Genomic DNA, 17,581 nt, shown 5'->3' with positions numbered 1-17,581 from the left:
CAAAAAGAGATTGGATTTTGTAAGAAGTAAAACCAGAGTCAATATCAGTGTTGCTTTTCCACCAGGGATGGAAATAAAAAATGTTGTCCACCGGCCACTGTGGCTGGTGGATTTCAAAATCTACCAGCCACTTTCTTGTTTTTAACCGACAATGTGTAACTGCATGTGAAAATTAGTACTACAGGATCTACAATACTTAAGCAGTTTATTGTTGGAATGCTGCTTCAGCACTCCAAGTATTGTTCTTTGAATCTTTATTCAACTTCTTCATATTAATATTATTCTATTCAAATCTTCAGCTATTAAAACCGTTCAGCTATCAAAAAATTCAGCAGTTGCAGGCTATGACTGCTATAGCTTTTCAGCTTTGTACCTCTTATGCTTGAATTAATATAAATCATTATTCAGAATATTTTTAACATGGTTTTCCAATAGAGCTTTTTTTTCAAATCCTCTCAATCCTCTTAAACTTCTTCAACTTTCAAATCCTTCTTCTTCCTCAATCTTCCTCAATCAGCTACAGCCACCATTTAAACTTTAAAATGTTGACAAAACCCTAAACTTTTTTTTTAAAATCACCTTTTTGATATCTATTCAACTTTTTTTAAATATCACTGATTATGTTTCATGAGTTTTTCAAACCGTTTCTGAGATTTACATGGGTGTGTATGTGAGAGCCTAGAGTGCTGACTGAAACGCTTAGAGTGGAGGGGAGCTTCAAAATCAGTTTCACAAAGTGTTCACGAAAGTGAGACAAAGTTCAACTCTTGCTCCATAGAAACCAATGCAAATCTGGTGACACATTTCTCAGAAAAAGCAGAAGTTACACGTTTTTGAAACTGCCGGTAGAGTCGTATTTCTGTATTTATAAAGGATATCTCTGGTGTCGGCAAAGTCTTGGGTCTCGGAAAATATCCTTATTTTTTGGATTGGACGTATAGTTTTGCGTCTAGGTTAACTTGTTTGAGGTGTGGATTCTAGCTACATTTCTGTTATTCGGTCTGCCCTCAGCGCGTTAGCAATCATAGCTGCACCATCACCGTGGCAACCAAACAGACATGCGCCACTCTGCGTCTCTTACACAGGTGATTGGAATTAGTTATTAGCTTATTAGTGGTGACACAAGACAAGCTATTCAGTCAACTCATCTCATTAAAAGACTAAGAGAACCTACTAATTCTGCAGATGCTGCTAATATCTCTTTTACTAAGTACTATTGCTAATGGAACTGTTTTGTTATAGTACGCAACTGAGTGCGTTTACTTGACCATGAGAAACCCGATTACTAGCAATTGTCGGTTTATGCCAATAATACGATTACTCCGTTTACATGTGTAATTAGTTATGCGATTACTCAATAAACGCGTCTACATGATTCTTTTTATTAATCGTTGTATGCTCCACGGACAAAACTTGCACCATCATCCTTCTGCAACAAAGTGTCGCCTGTCTTCCTGTATCGGCCCTACTGCTGTATGTTTCATTCAATCAACACATTGAATCCTACAAAAGCCGAGTAACGCACTCGATGGTAGGCTACATCTGCTACTGCTATTACTATCCCAACTATAATTTCAGCTGTTAAAACTATAATATTCTTGTTAAGACTAGCTAGCCTACTTCTTCTGTTTAACAGTTCAGTTTTCAGCTTCTCCCGCATTGTAGGCTATTTAAGATCTTGGCTTTGTTAGATGATGCAGTTTAGCTTTCACACTGCCTCTTTTGAGTGACTCACACATTTCTTTAATTAATTTCAGCTTTCGGGTATTTTCTCATTTCTGTATTTTCAGCAAAAAAAAATATTTCAGCATTCCAACGCATTTTCTACAGGAAATGCACTTACTCTCAAATCTCAATGAAACACTGACACTTTCTCTTTCTCTCTTATACATACACAAACCACAAACTGATATACATTTCATTAAATGAGTGATGAATGAAACTATTAGTTTTGGCATCTTCTGAAGCATGTTGGCGACATACAGAGCAGTACATTATCAGATTTGTCTCGTCGTAAACTAACCAATCGCGGGACTCCCCATTGTCTGCTTTTCTCCATCGTTAAAAAAACGTTTTTTAACTTTCGCCTCTTTGTCAACTGGTTTTTCTCAGCGGACCTCTTAAGCCTGAGATGTAACGCCACATTTTTTGAAACCGGGTGAAACAGTACGCAATACTATTTTCTTTTACCCGCCACGGTGGCCGGTAGGTGAAGCGAGTTTACCCGCCACAACACAAAATCACCTGCATTTGGCTGGTGTCGGGTGCTAATTTCCATCCCTGTTTTCCACGCTGGCGAGAACTGAAAGATTTAAAAACTTTAAAAAGAAATGTAACCAATACTAACATGCTGATACTAAGGTTAGCCATGTTAATGTTCAATATGATAGTGTTGTGTGGGTTCTTACTTGCGAATGCGGTAGCCTACTCTGAAAAAAACAATGCTGCTCTCTCAAAAGCTCTCTCTTGTATACAAAAACAGAATGGAGCTGAAAAAGTCTGCAGAAAGTTTTAGATATCCAGCTATGCAAAATCGGTCGAGCATTAGACACAAAGTGGGTGCTTTAAGTTTTAGAACCGTAGCAGCATTTTAAAACATCAGCAGAGGATCGATCCCACAATGGTATTAAATAAAACACATACAAAGGGACTTGCGAAGTACTTATCTTCCCAATGCGTTTGTGAACAACCTTGGCATCATGTGCAATGCATTGCAAGAGTAATCCCAACTTTCAACCTATCTTCAAAGAAGAGAAAGTAGCATTATTACTAGTGCTGTCAGTTAAACGCGCTATTAACGGCGTTAACGCAAACCCATTTTAAAGGGGTGATTGACTGGGTTTTATGGGTATTTCACACTGTTCCTTAAGGTCTCTGAATAGGGTATGTAACATTGGTTGGGCTGAAAATGGCCCGGGTGATGTTCTATGCCCCCTGATACGTCCTCTGAAATTTTCCCGGGAAAAAACGCTAGGTTTTCTCATTTTATGGTATGCTAATGAATATATAGGTAAGCTGTGCGCTGATTGGTTGGTTTACAACAAGTGAAGCTGTTGAGCAAAGACGCAACACGGCCAACACTCACTGAAACAACGAAGGTGGAGACTTGAAATAAAAAGTATAAATGAATCGATTGTGTCTACACAACACTGTTTTAAACAGATTGACTAGATATCATTTGAAATGATTACGTTAGTTGTTTCAACTTCTGTTGTCGAAGCAAACTGGATCGACTTAGGTGGGTAGAACGTTACAGCTTAGCAACCAAACTATACCGTGATTCAACTCAGCTTCAGTTAGCTAGATAAAAAATTACCTGCCAAAGATCTGGACAAACATGCATCGTGAATTGTAGATTTACATGTAAGGGTTATTCGAATGAAACAGTCAGGAACATGAAATAACGCGTCAGCCCCATTGCCAATAAACTAAATCATCACACATTACCTATGCTCTTGCGTTAGCAAGCTAAACTAGTTTACATGCCTACTCTAGGTGTTTTCGCTATCTAGCATTCCTTGCAAATCAGCGTTAATAAGGATTCATATATCTATGTGTCTATTCCAATATGTAATGATAGTATTCAATGACACAAATCTGTGTTCTAGAAAGAGTGGTCTGGAGTCGCAGAGGTCCCATAATATCAGCTTTAATGCAGCAGTTGGAAATCAACAAGTACAGAGCTCTGGGGTTGTCTACGTTTCCCTACCCGCAACAGAGTTTGGGCTGGTTCACGAAGTCCAACTGGCTATCTGTCCCTCCCCAGCATATATTTATACAGTGCAATTGAAACACAAGTATCAAAAAAGGGTTGAGCTTGTTCTCTCGTGCATCAGGGAGTTGTTCTTGCCTACGCGTCCCACCTGCTCGGGTGCCGTCTCCACCCGGTTTCAAGGTTGTTTCTGAAAATGAAGAGATAGAGACACAAAGAACAGCCTGCTTCCCACACTCAGTGTGAGACCCAATGTTTAAGCCTGGGCACACTTCTAAGTTCATAACTTTAATAAGCACAATATATTCTTTAATCCCTCTTTTGATCTATGAAAACACCAGAGATCAATCAACATAGCCCGGACCAACTACCGTCTCCTCGTCCTGGTCAGCCAGCCCCAGCAACGGCATTTGGAACCCCGTCTTTGGGTTCTCCACAGCCGAGACAATGATTCGGTTTCACAGGGACCTGATACACGGGATACAGCAACAATCATGTTGATATTGATATAGCACACTCTTAAGTAAAATAGAGGAAACCTTCTTAGTCCAGTACAATTCTAGTGTGGTCAAGCAGTATCACTCTTGACCTAGTCGTAACCCTCTTTTCCGGACTCTCACATTCGTAGCAATAGCAAAAGGTTCACTGGCCCTTCTCCACCAACTCCTGGAACGTATGACTGGATTCTGGAGCAGCAGAACACATGCTCCAGTGGTACCACGTACTTCCTTTCCCCAGCACCCTTAGGGCGTGCGAGGTTCTCTCGATGACCTTGAATGGTCCTGTCCATAAATGTACAACAGGCTTCCCCGAACATCTGATGATGTATTGGGGCAGGTGGGACAGGGTCTTCAAGGGGAAGGGGGGGGCAGACCAGGGGGGGGCAGACCACTCCTAGGTCTGATGAGGCATAGGGGCAGATGGGGCAGGGTCTCCAAGGGGAAGGGGTAGATCATCCAGTGAGAAGGGGGGGGGGACAGGGTCTCCAGGGGAATGGGGCCTTAGAACAGGGGTTAGGTAGTCAGACCCGCCGGTCTGACTCGTCCTGAAGCAGAAAAGAGTTACAGTCCCAGCATCACCTTATCTCCCATGATCCATGATCAAGCAGTAACTGAGTCAAATGAGATGCGAACAGTCGAACACCAATGATTAAACACAGATATTGAAATCAAGAACCCATTCGAGGATTTAAAGTGGATATTTTTAAAGTTCAAATAAATCCCTCCTTTCACACCCTTTTAGGGTGTGACAACAAACACAAATTAAAAAATATCCCATTACTGATTACACAATGTTGGCATACAAATCAACAATAACAATGAAACTATGCAGCGTTATGGCCAAGTGGTGAGGACACACTGGACACAGTGGGAAAACCCTAATGATGTTATAGGGGAAAACCCACCATCACGCCACAGAGTGGACATTCGACATCCATGTATCCATGGCAGACCTGGACATACTCACAGGCCCCCTTCACCACATACATACAACTTTAGCCAAGCTTTTAGAATTGTAATAAAATAAAATAAATTTGAAACAAATAGAAAAACCAGAAATTAGACAGGATATTTTAAAGTTCTCATAAGATCCCTCCTTTCATTGATAACTTTAATCAATACCCAATCTCCTCGTTTGACTCCTCCACTCTTTGGTTTACTGCTTCACCTGGAACAGAATTTAGCAGAAGACATCTCTTTTCTTGTGAGCATTAGGTTTAAGTTGTGTAATTATGATCTTCTATAATTCAATTCAAATGTTGTTAATGCATCTGGTACAGGACTGGGAAAGATTTCAATCCACTGTAAACATATCTATAATTACCAGGCAGTATTGACCCTTCAGTTTTCTTATTGTTGAGCAAACACATGTAACAGCATCTAATAAGACAATACATCATCATTTGATATTCAACTCCTATTAGTCATGCCTAGAAATGACAATCTGTTTCTTTGTTCCCTTCTTTAGAAAATCAACTGTTAGTCTAATTTCTTTCACTTCAAAAAACCTTTTCTGTCTTTTAAAACAGTTAAGTTTAAGACCAATATTGTTTTAGATTCTCTATTTTACCAAATCACACCTCTTTTTATCAAAGATATGATAAAAGCAATTTTCATTATGCCAAACCAGAATCTGTATGCTTCTTAAATGAAATATAAACCAAATAATGTTCTTAATGTAGCTATTAACCAAACATTTTTCCCAACTATATTTTCTATAAAGGTCAGATAGGTAGAACTTCATAACTCGTTTTGCTGCAGTTCAAAACGAGCCAATTAGCTCAAACCATCATAACCACAATTTATCAGACTTGATGAGTCTTCCCAAATTATTTCAGAACTGAATGTTATAATAACCCTCTTCATAATACAACATTATCACAGCCTAACTGTTTATCCCAAACAGTATGCCAGGCTCTGATAAAACTCTCAAATAAAACTTAAAACCAAATTAAAATTAAACTCCAAATAAAAGTACATTTAGTTATTTTCTCTTTCTCATTTTTAACCAAATTATATCTAATACCTTTATCAAAACTCTTAAAAACCCTAGATTTTACTATTTTGACTTAAAATGTTATCCCATATACCTTCAAAGTATATTCATAGTTTCCTCTTCAAAACATCAGTGTTTAAACCAATCATCTCTTCACATCCACAAAACGTTCTTGTTTTATTTCATAACCTTCCATGATCCTCTCTAAACCAATCCTTTATGTAACTTTCCAATTGCTTCCTCATAATTTTTCACATACATTTCCTCAAACCATTCTTTGACCAACACAGCTGTTTAGCGTTTACCGTCTATTCACTTAATTTTGCTCTAGTATAACTCTTCCAATTGTATTCGAACCAATTTATAAACCAGGGGTATACCCTCTGGGATCACCTTTGTAAGATCTCAACGTAACTGGACTCTTTTAGCCCCCACCTTTCTCCAACTCTCCTCGGGATTTCTGTAACTTCTTGGTCAAAGAAAAAAGCCCAGATTGATAAAAGTGAGTGATCTCACAATTTGACAACTTGTTAGACTTTGCACTGAAGGCAATTATGGTCCTTGGAGGACACCTAGTGGATTTATTTATTTATAAAGAACGACAGATCTGTTTAAAATACCGTTCAACTCAACCCGATTTCACACAAATATTACTTTTTCAGGGACTGTGACCCTTTTGTACCGGAGAGGACAAAGGAAAGAAAAAATAAACACACACACAACAAATTCAGGGACTCTAACCCTTGGAGTGCTCCTTTTTTAAACACAAAACAAGTTCAGGGACTCTAACCCTTGGAGTGTATTTTAACCTCTCCTTTTTTAAACATAAAACACGTAGGCCTACAGGGACTCTCACCCTTTTTGAAGAGGACTCTAACCTCTCCTTGACAAAGACAAACCACGTGTTAGGACTCTCACCCTTTTGAAGAGGACTCTAACCTCTCCTTGACAAGACAAAACACATATAGGGACTCTCACCCATTTGAAGAGGACTCTAACCTCTCCTTGACAAGACACGTGTAGGGACTTCCACCCTTTTGGAGAGGACTCTAACCTCCCCTTGACAAAGACAAACGTGTAGGGACTTCCACCCTTTTGAAGAGGACTCTAACCTCCCCTTGACGAAGACAAGCCACGTGTTAGGACTCTCACCCTTTTGAAGAGGACTCTAACCTCTCCTTGACAAGACAAAACACATATAGGGACTCTCACCCATTTGAAGAGGACTCTAACCTCTCCTTGACAAGACACGTGTAGGGACTTCCACCCTTTTGGAGAGGACTCTAACCTCCCCTTGACAAAGACAAGCCACGTGTTAGGACTCTCACCCTTTTGAAGAGGACTGTAACCTCTCCTTGACAAGACAAAACACGTATAGGGACTCTCACCCATTTGAAGAGGACTCTAACCTCCCCTTGACAAAGACAAACGTGTAGGGACTTCCACCCTTTTGAAGAGGACTCTAACCTCCCCTTGACGAAGACAAGCCACGTGTTAGGACTCTCACCCTTTTGAAGAGGACTCTAACCTCTCCTTGACAAGACAAAACACGTATAGGGACTCTCACCCATTTGAAGAGGACTCTAACCTCTCCTTGACAAGACAAAACACGTGTAGGGACTTCCACCCTTTTGGAGAGGACTCTAACCTCCCCTTGACGAAGACAAAACTTAAAAATTTCCCACCACTGTTGGTTTGACGAGGTACGATGAAACATAGTAATCGTCTAAATTGGGTTCTCAGTTCCGAATAGCAGTACTTTGAATTAACAGGTGTCTGCTTACCTTTTTTTTATGTTGAGGCGCCTCTGACGATTACGTCTGCCTCCTCGTACCGGTGTATGGGTCTTTCTCCCGATCTGTCGGTCGGGCCGGAACCCTCTGGACTCCCTCTTTTCAACGTCGGGGTCACCATTTGAAGGATTCATATATCTATGTGTCTATTCCAATATGTAATTATAGTATTCAATGACACAAATCTGTGTTCTAGAAAGAGTGGTCTGGAGTCGCAGAGGTCCCATAATATCAGCTTTAATGCAGCAGTTGGAAATCAACAAGTACAGAGCTCTGGGGTTGTCTACGTTTCCCTACCCGCAACAGAGTTTGGGCTGGTTCACGAAGTCCAACTGGCTATCTGTCCCTCCCCAGCATATATTTATACAGTGCAATTGAAACACAAGTATCAAAAAAGGGTTGAGCTTGTTCTCTCGTGCATCAGGGAGTTGTTCTTGCCTACGCGTCCCACCTGCTCGGGTGCCGTCTCCACCCGGTTTCAAGGTTGTTTCTGAAAATGAAGAGATAGAGACACAAAGAACAGCCTGCTTCCCACACTCAGTGTGAGACCCAATGTTTAAGCCTGGGCACACTTCTAAGTTCATAACTTTAATAAGCACAATATATTCTTTAATTAATAAAAATCAGATGAGCTAGAGTCTAGCTAACATTGACTCGACGGGCATGGCAGATGTTTGTCTATAACATAGCTCTAGCGTAGCGTGCAAGCAAACAGGATCGACTTAGGTGGGTAACGTTAGCACTAGCTATACTGTAGCTTACCAAACAAACTATCGTGATTCAACTCAGCTTCAGTTAGCTCTAGCTATCTTGCTGAAAAATAGATCTGAACAAACATGCATCTTGAATTGTAGATTTACATGACAACACGGGTTATTTATTTGAATGAAACACAGTCAGGAACAAGAAATAACGTTAGCCCCATTTCCAATGGGATATTCCCATAGATAAACATCAGCCATGCCTTTCTAGTGTCTTGTTCTTTGGGAAGATAGTGAAAAGTGTCAGGATTCCCGGTACAGCCTGGAACATGATTTAAATTATTTGTGTCTATTCCAATATGTAATGATGGTATTCAATGACAAAAGTCTGTGTTCTAGAAAGAGTTGTCTGGAGTCGCAGAGGTCCGATAATATCAGATTTAATGCAGCAGTTGGAAATCAACAAGTACAGAGCTCTGGGGTTGTTTACGGTTTTCCTACCCGCAACAGAGTTTGGGTTGGTTCACGAAGTCCAACTGGCTATCTGTCCCTGCCCCAGCATGTATTATACAGTGCAATTAAAACAGAAAGATGAAAAGAGGGTTGAGCTTGTTCTCTCGTGCATCATAGAGTTGTTCTTGCCGACGCATTCCACCTGCTCGGGTGCCGTCTCAGCCCGGTTTCAAGGTTGCTTCTGAAATGGAGAGATTAAGACACAAAGTACAGCCTGCTTCCCACACCCTGTGTGAGACACAATGTTTAAGCCTGAGCACTAAAGAATGTATAATACATTACAACACATATTCTAGAACTGTAATCACCAGCTGCATATCAGGCACGGCACTAACTATGATCCCAGTTATTAATATGTGTGGCATTTTAATCACTGAATGCATCACGGGCACTGTGCACGAGTGAATATAACAACAGGATTTATGAAGGAGGCATGTATTAAATTTATGTATTGTGCTTATTAAAGTTATGCATTGTGCTTATTAAAGTTATGAACTTAGAAGTGTGCTTAGGCTTAAACATTGGGTCTCCCACTGAGTGTGGGAAGCAGGCTGTTCTTTGTGTCTCTATCTTTTCAGTTTCAGAAACAACCTTGGATCTGGGTGGAGATGACACCCGAGCAGGTGGGACGCGGAGGCAAGAACAACTCCCTGATGCACGAGAGAACAAGCTCAACCCTCTTTTCATCTTTCTGTTTTAATTGCACTGTATATTATATGCTGGGGCAGGGAAAGATAGCCAGTTGGACTTCGTGAACCAGCCCAAACTCTGTTGCGGGTAGGGAAACGTAGACAGCCCCAGAGCTCTGTACTTGTTGATTTCCAACTGCTGCATTAAAGCTGATATTATCGGACCTCTGCGACTCCAGACCACTCTTTCTAGAACACATATTTGTGTCATAGAATACCATCATTACATATTGGAATGATTTTGAATCCTTCAGCACATAAAGTCATACGAACATTGTTCCTGTTGCTATATTCACTAGTGCACAGTGCCCGTGATGCATTCGGTGAAGATGCCACAAATATTAATAACTGGGATTATAGATAGTCCCAGCTAACACATGACGTTGCGGCAACGTTGTAGCAACGTCCCAGACAGCATTTACATCTGTGCCAGATCCATTTTCAAATCAGCAAATTTGGCAGCAGTCGCACTCACTATGCAGATCTGCACCAAATTTGCGCCAGACCTCTTATGCGAAGCGTCCAGCATTGGAACCGGAAAACAGATGTAATCGTTTCCGCTTCTCACTTCCGTACATATCTGCAGCGCTAGGTGATGCAAAGAACTTATATTGACAGAGAAGTTCAAGCATTTTATCAATTATATTACTCTCTACATTAGGCTAAGTGTGACAGGTAAGAATAAAGTGATGAGTTTATATAACGTTATAATAGCCTAACGTTAGACCGTTTCCCAGGAGGTAACCTAACGCTAGCTCCAAACATTACAACGTTAGACTACAGTACATACACAAATAAGTTATCAATGAAATATATGAATTCAGCAAATTAATTTAAGAAGCTAATTTTAATTTACATATCCATATAAATCATTATTCTGGTTTCTATGGCTAGGACCTGCAGTTCCTAGAAGGAATTAAGTTTACTAGCCTACTACTAGACAAAAAAAAGTTAAAGTTAGCAGGTGCATAAGATTACGCTACCGACAAAGTTTACCTGTCAGGGTCTTTGGGAAAGCGATGAAAGGCATAAATACTGTCCACTTGGACTTCGTTGTCATATTGTGTCTCTTTCTGTGTAACTGTTGTAACTAGCTAGTATGTAACTTTGTTACTATTAGTCCAGGCAAAGTAGCGTTTTACGACAGACTAAATTATTTTTTTTGCAGCTTGGTAATTTCTATGAGGTGTCCAGAACAACATACTAAAAGTCCTAAGAAATCCTAGTTGAGAAAATATGTTAAATTCTCATCAATCCGAGATGTGTGCCAATAAGGTCAGGCAACATTACACCCCAATGGGGCTATTTTTTTCCTTTACTCCTATCAAAATGAAACTTTACACACTGAAACTACCCATGACAAGTAACATTTTTTTGTATTACAAGTTCTTTAAAAATTAATGTTAATATGCAAATGAGCTATACACGAATCGAATATGCCCAAAATACACAATACAAAAGTACACAGTACATTTGCCTCAACCCTTACTGTAGTTCTGGGCTTGTGCTATTGTTGTTCAGTTTCTGTGCAGGCATGAACAGGGGGGACAACCTGGATATTGAGCTCTGAGTAATGAGCTGTCTGAAAGAGCAGTGCAGCAGTGTCATTACACACTGCTGTGCCAGCTTTGCACGGACACTGACTGGCGGTCATGACGAAAGGTTCTGAATCACGTAGCACTATCTGGGTAAAATACACAAAGAGACAATTAGACAAACATTGATACTGATGTATCCTCTGAAGTGTTTTTGAAGTGAACGTTCACCTTCAAGAGCCGGCTCTTAGAGCCGGATCGTTCACGAACGACCCATCACTACTGGTTACATGAATTTTGGTACCATGGGTTAAGTTGCTGTTAAGTCGCTCTTTGGTCGCAGGACAACGGATCTCGAGTGCAATATAGTGGTTTATCCAGAGATCGAGAGATCACACTGGACTGCTCTCAGTTCTGACACTTTTGCAATGTAGCCAGTCTACATGAATTTCAATCACACAATATTAAATGTTGCACCCAGCATGTATAAATGTAGACAAGGCATGTAATTCATGTGCAGCTCAGCCCCAGCGGGTCATTGGTCATCCATTTTCTCATATGCATAAACATAGCTTTAATAAATAAAAGACTGAATTTGGAATAGCTATAATTTAGTCTTTCATTCTTTACTATAAACATGTACAAAAGCAATCAATGTGTGATGTGTAACATGATTAAGCAAACATTCTTTGTATAGCACACCAAAGACAAGTCATCACAGAATATTACAATTCTTCCTTAGCAAACCTGCCCCTCAGTCTGCCCCTGAGCAACAACTTTGCGCATGCCCATTTCAACGCATCGCTGAAACTGGGGTCTCAGAAGAGCATTGGATTTCAACTGGAAATTAGATACTTCAAAGGTGAGTTTCTTTACAGAAATAGTTTTAAATATATAAACATATTTTCAGAAATTGGATGGGGCATGCTATTACGTATATGTTTGAAATTGAGGCTATTAAGCCTGTTTATGTGCTATCAGATTCACATTGTTTACGTTAGGATTTTGCTAGCTAGAGGTTAAACCCTCCAGAAAGTTATCTTGAAATACTTAAAATGCATAGGCCTACCATGTTATTAGGGATGGGCGAACGATGCCTTGTGAAGCTTTGGTGGTTACGGATTGTGCCGGCCCAAAGAGCCGAACTATCGGCGCATTGAAAATGAAAAGTGTCATCTAGCAGCTGTTTAGACTGGCTGAATAAGGCGTAGTGGTTGTCTCCTTCTTTGATCTGATATTAGTCCTCACACATAAAATGTTGTGATACATCTGTAGGCCGCTAGAATTGTGTCATTTTCTCACAATAAAAGTTAAAGAATATCTTCCGAGGTGCCCTGCACTGCACAACGGTCTTTATATGATACGGTCTTTATATCAATTAAACTAGTGTGGTGACTAGCTTTTTAGCCGAACAGGTGCAAAGGATGAACGCAGGGAGTCTGTCCAAGTTTTCAGATGCAACGACAAGATTTTATTGATCAAAGTCAGAAAGGCAGCATACGTTAGGTCTCTCTGAGCACAAGATAGAGAGCCTGCTTAACATTTGAATACAGACAGCATTTATAGCATCGAAACCCCTTATCATAATGACAGTTTAGCCCTGTCCTCCCAAACCCCTATAATGTCATTTTGCCCTGCCCTTGGTTCTCGTGGATGCCCCTTGTTATCTCTTGTAAGCGTTATGTTCTTCGTTGTAACTGCTGACTCATGCTTATCTTGACTCAGCTGACCCCCTCTTACTGTCCCTGTTTCTCTGCTGAGAGACCAAATGTCAAGACAAAGCTTGCTTGACCTGTGGTTATCAACTTACGCCTAAACTTGAGGTGTCTTATCCAGTTTTCGGCTTACGACACTAGATTACACATATTTTTTCTTATTCTTAACATTTGTTATGTACATCAATGTTACAGCTAATCTAGAAGAACCACAGTGTATGCCAATCATGCAAACTCTTGTAAACTTGTCCTTAATTACAGACACATTACAGGTTATGCTCCGGAAGATGGAGACATTGGAGGAGAACCAGCGAGAGGCTCTCCTATTCAGGCGACTACAGGGCAGACACACGGAAGAGGTGCCAGTGATGGACCTATAGGTGGCCCAAACACAGGCTGAACTCCAAGACCTTGAGGAGCACCTTAAGGTGCTGGAGTTCCGAAAGAGAGTGGTAGGTGTTTGGAGATGTCATGAACTATGGCTTATACGCAGCGTTCAACGTTCAAATTGGTGCTGACAATAAGTTCATGACTTCTAATTGCAGAAGCTGTGATGAAGTGGAAGACGGGACTGGGAGAGAAGGCTGTGGAGCTCCTCATAGCGGAGACACTCAAACACGCCCCGGCAGCCCATTCAAAACAAGCCAGGTGAATGAATCCACACCCAACCTTTCACATGGCTATGTGACAAAAAACTAGAATCCCATAATATTTTATTGATGATGTATATTATTTTACATGTGATTTTTATGACTTGTATATAGTCCCTTTCACATGTGCAATTATGTTGATAGAACACTAACTTATTTTGTGCTTCATTGTCAGGGCCAACAGACAGGACCTGTAGCGGGGACTGGCAGAAGATTTTAATTCACTGTTTGGTACTTTGTTTGAAATAAAATGACTGAATGTTAAATGGAAATGCTGCCTTGTTTATGATTAGCTTGAGTTAGGCTACACATCACACAAACATAGTCCTCCTAAAGTTGGCTACCATGTAGCCTATTATACAAGAACAAGTAGCATTTTGGGCAAATGAGGTCTGCATATGAACCACCCCAATATAAGCAGTAGAATTGAGAAATATAGGTTACTTAATTAACGTTGCAGTTACGGACTGGCAACGTCACAAAATTACGTTGCTAGGAGGTCGCGGTTACGGACTGGCAACGTCACAAAACAACATTGCTAGGAGGTCGCGGTTACAGACTGGCAACGTCGGAAAATGACGTTGCTAGGAGGTCGCGGTTACAGACTGCCAACATCGGAAAATAACGTTGCCACAACGTCGCGGTTACAGACTGGCAACGTGATTTTGTGACGTTGCCGTTCCCTCATGGCGTTTTTCACTTCCCACGTTGCCGCAACGTCGCACGAATGTTTGGTCATCGAATGACGTTGCGGCAACGGAAGGGCAACGTAACTGTGTTATATGGGATGCCGTGCCTGTGATGCAGCTATTGATTACAGTACTAGAATTGTACTATAATGTATTATACATTCTTTAAACACTGCATTTACGGTGCTCCATTTTCAATATCTTGAAAACTTATGAACTATCTTATTAATTCCTGTGGAAGTACCGAGCAGCGCGCAGTTAGCTAAAAAAAGTGTCGGAGATCTACGCGACCTCCGTTTATTTTCCTGGACCAGAAAACGGTCCAGTACGGTGGCCGACATGTGCAAACGCGCTGCAAATTAAGAAAACACTTGCAAATAGACAAAACACAAGCAAATTAAGAAAACATCTTCATTTGACAACACATGCGCAGCATTCAGAAAACACGCTGCAAATACACACAACACAACCCAATACATAAACAAGCTGCAAAAACGAAAGCATGCAAACCAAAAACGCTGCAGTACATAAACGCGTTGCTAAAATGAAAGCACGCAAACCAAAAATGCTGCATCCAGTTGTCACAACGAAAGTTCTCCAGGCCTCTAGGGGGAGCGCTAAGTGGGACAGCTTGATTTTTGGCCCCAATGAATGAATTTATGAATGAGCAGCAAGCAGCTCTGCTTGCTGCTCATTCATTAAAAAAAAGAAAAAAAAGGAGCAAACATTTTAATGTATTTCAAACTGTCATAATTCAAAAAAGCTGAATCATTTGGAATAGCTGAATGTCTTGTGAACATTTTAAAGGTTGCATGGTGTCTCTAGCTGAAAGTATGCTGAAGTAGTTACGTTTGAAAGAGGAGGACGCTTTTTAATGATTTGAAAGGATTGAAGGATTGAAACAATAGTGAGAATGCTTAATAGCATTCTCACAATAATAATATATATGTGAGAGAACAAAGGTTGTGCCCTTGCCGAAGGCAAAGCACACCCAATAAGCTAAAATATAGTAAACCTCCTAATATACAAATAATATACAATATTCAATACAGTATCCACCTTATTCCTAGCTCCCATGATCCATTTCCTAGATTATGGGCGTGACTTCCGGAGCCGGCGATTGTCATGGTAACGCTCAAACTAATTTGATTGCGAAATAAAACATGTGGGAACACAGCCTGTTACACCTCAAACGGGACAATTTGACCATACCTCTGCCCTCTACAATCGAGGGATGGGAGGACGACCTGAAAAAGTGGCCTCAAATAACTTACACCAACATATTTAGCTACTTTATCAACTCTGTTGCTACGGACGGTGAAGCGATGAACAACATGAAAAGCTCTGAGTCTTATCAGTACCTCCACAGCAGTAAAGTTGGTCGCGTTTTAATAAAGGAGGTGGGACACAACCTTGTCTACCTTAAAGCAGACATAGAGCCTAGTCAGAGCCTTGAAGTCCCTCATCACCGGTCCTGGGTTTTAGTTTCGTCGTCAGGTGAAATACAAACGGCAGGGTGCTCATGTGTTGCTGGACCAGGGCGATCTAGCAGCCATGCAGGTGCAATACTTTGGAAGGTAAAGTGTTGATTCTTTTGATAGTTTTATTTTTTTCCCACTTTATGTATTTTGTAATATTAGTGTGCAACTGACAACTATTTTATAATAGACAATTTTCTAATTTAGGTTGAGAATGCAGTCAGACAGGGAAAGACAGGGATATCATGCACTGATGTGCAGAGGAAGTGGAATGCAGGCACAAGGAATGTAGAAAAATTGCAAGAATGTAGAACAGAAAAAGGTGAAGCATATAAATTTCAAACGTCACAAACCAGACCACATTCATCCAGGCTCATCAACATCAGCATCAAGTGTGTCATCTATAGAAGGCTGCCCCAAACTTTTCAAGGATCACTCAGAATTAAAAAAATTATGTCAGTTCCTCTGTGATGGCCCCACTATTCCAGCTACAGACGGATGGTCTCCTTCAACTGTGTTACAGATTAGATATAGAGAATAATGAGTCTACTCAGAGCCAGTGTGATCTACAGATACCACATACAGAACACAGCACAACACTAACCTGTAAGAAATGTCTCACTTTTTATGAGACCTATGTACAACTAAGTCCTGCTCAGGTGGAGAAGTTGACCGAAGAGACCCAGGTACAGAGTGCATCACAACTGTGGCATGATGCAAGGAAGCTGCGACTGACAGCGAGCAGAGCAAAGAAAGGGGCACTACTAACCCACAAAAAATCTTAAATGAACACTTGCATCCCATCTTTACTGGCAATACTGCAACTAGATATGGAAAAGAAAATTAGCACATAGCCATGCAGCACATGGAGGCTCAAGGGCACACCGTGGAGAGGAAAGGCCTGGTAGTTTGTCCTGACCATCCCTTGTTTGGAGCCAGCCCAGATGGAATTTTAGACTCAGCACAGCTCCTTGAGATTAAGTGTCCCCAAAAGAGTCATGTGTCACTTGCAGAGTTTCTTGGTCGGCCAAATGGTGACATCAGATGCTTAAGTGATGGAAATGATCTAATTTTTCCCAATGGGCAAAGTGGATACTACCTCCAGGTGGGTACACACATATTGTTACTTATGTGTGCACTAATGCAACAGATATTTGTGAACGTTCATTAAAACATTAATGAGCCAGTAAGACTCTTTTTTTCATTTATTCTTCCAGACCCAGCTGACAATGATGTGCCTGGGGCTACAGAGCTGCAAACTTGTTATCTGGACATCAACTGAGCACCTGGAGTTGGACATTTCATTTGACAAAGACTATGCAGATGCACACATTAAACACCTCCAGAAGTTTTATTTTTCACACATGCTTCCAAGATTAGTAGATGATTTTGTTACAAAAAAGCTGAAGCTCTGCCCCAAATACCTGAGTCTGTTGGAAATACAGTAAGCACATAACAGGTCTTGTACACACAACAAACACCTAGAGCGCTGTAGAAAATCAGTAGTAGAAAAGTTCAACAATCAATAAATACAATATACTGTAACACACAGGTATGCTCCAATATGGTTACCATGGACGACGAGCTCTCCCTCACGGCCCACATTGCTG

General features: G+C 40.7%; 1 long non-coding RNA gene across 1 annotated transcript; it reads left to right on the top strand.

Annotated features, from left to right (window-relative positions):
• Nucleotides 1-13,414: 13,414 nt before the first annotated feature.
• LOC136946535 (uncharacterized) lies at nt 13,415-14,076 on the top strand. Its single transcript, XR_010876911.1, has 3 exons — nt 13,415-13,606; nt 13,700-13,802; nt 13,980-14,076. It is a non-coding gene; the product is annotated as an uncharacterized lncRNA (long non-coding RNA).
• The last annotated feature ends 3,505 nt before the right edge of the window (nt 14,077-17,581 follow it).

The sequence above is a fragment of the Osmerus mordax genome, chromosome 7, assembly GCF_038355195.1.
Source record: "Osmerus mordax isolate fOsmMor3 chromosome 7, fOsmMor3.pri, whole genome shotgun sequence".
Classification (NCBI taxonomy): domain Eukaryota; kingdom Metazoa; phylum Chordata; class Actinopteri; order Osmeriformes; family Osmeridae; genus Osmerus; species Osmerus mordax.
This window is presented reverse-complemented; position numbering and strand designations above follow the sequence as displayed.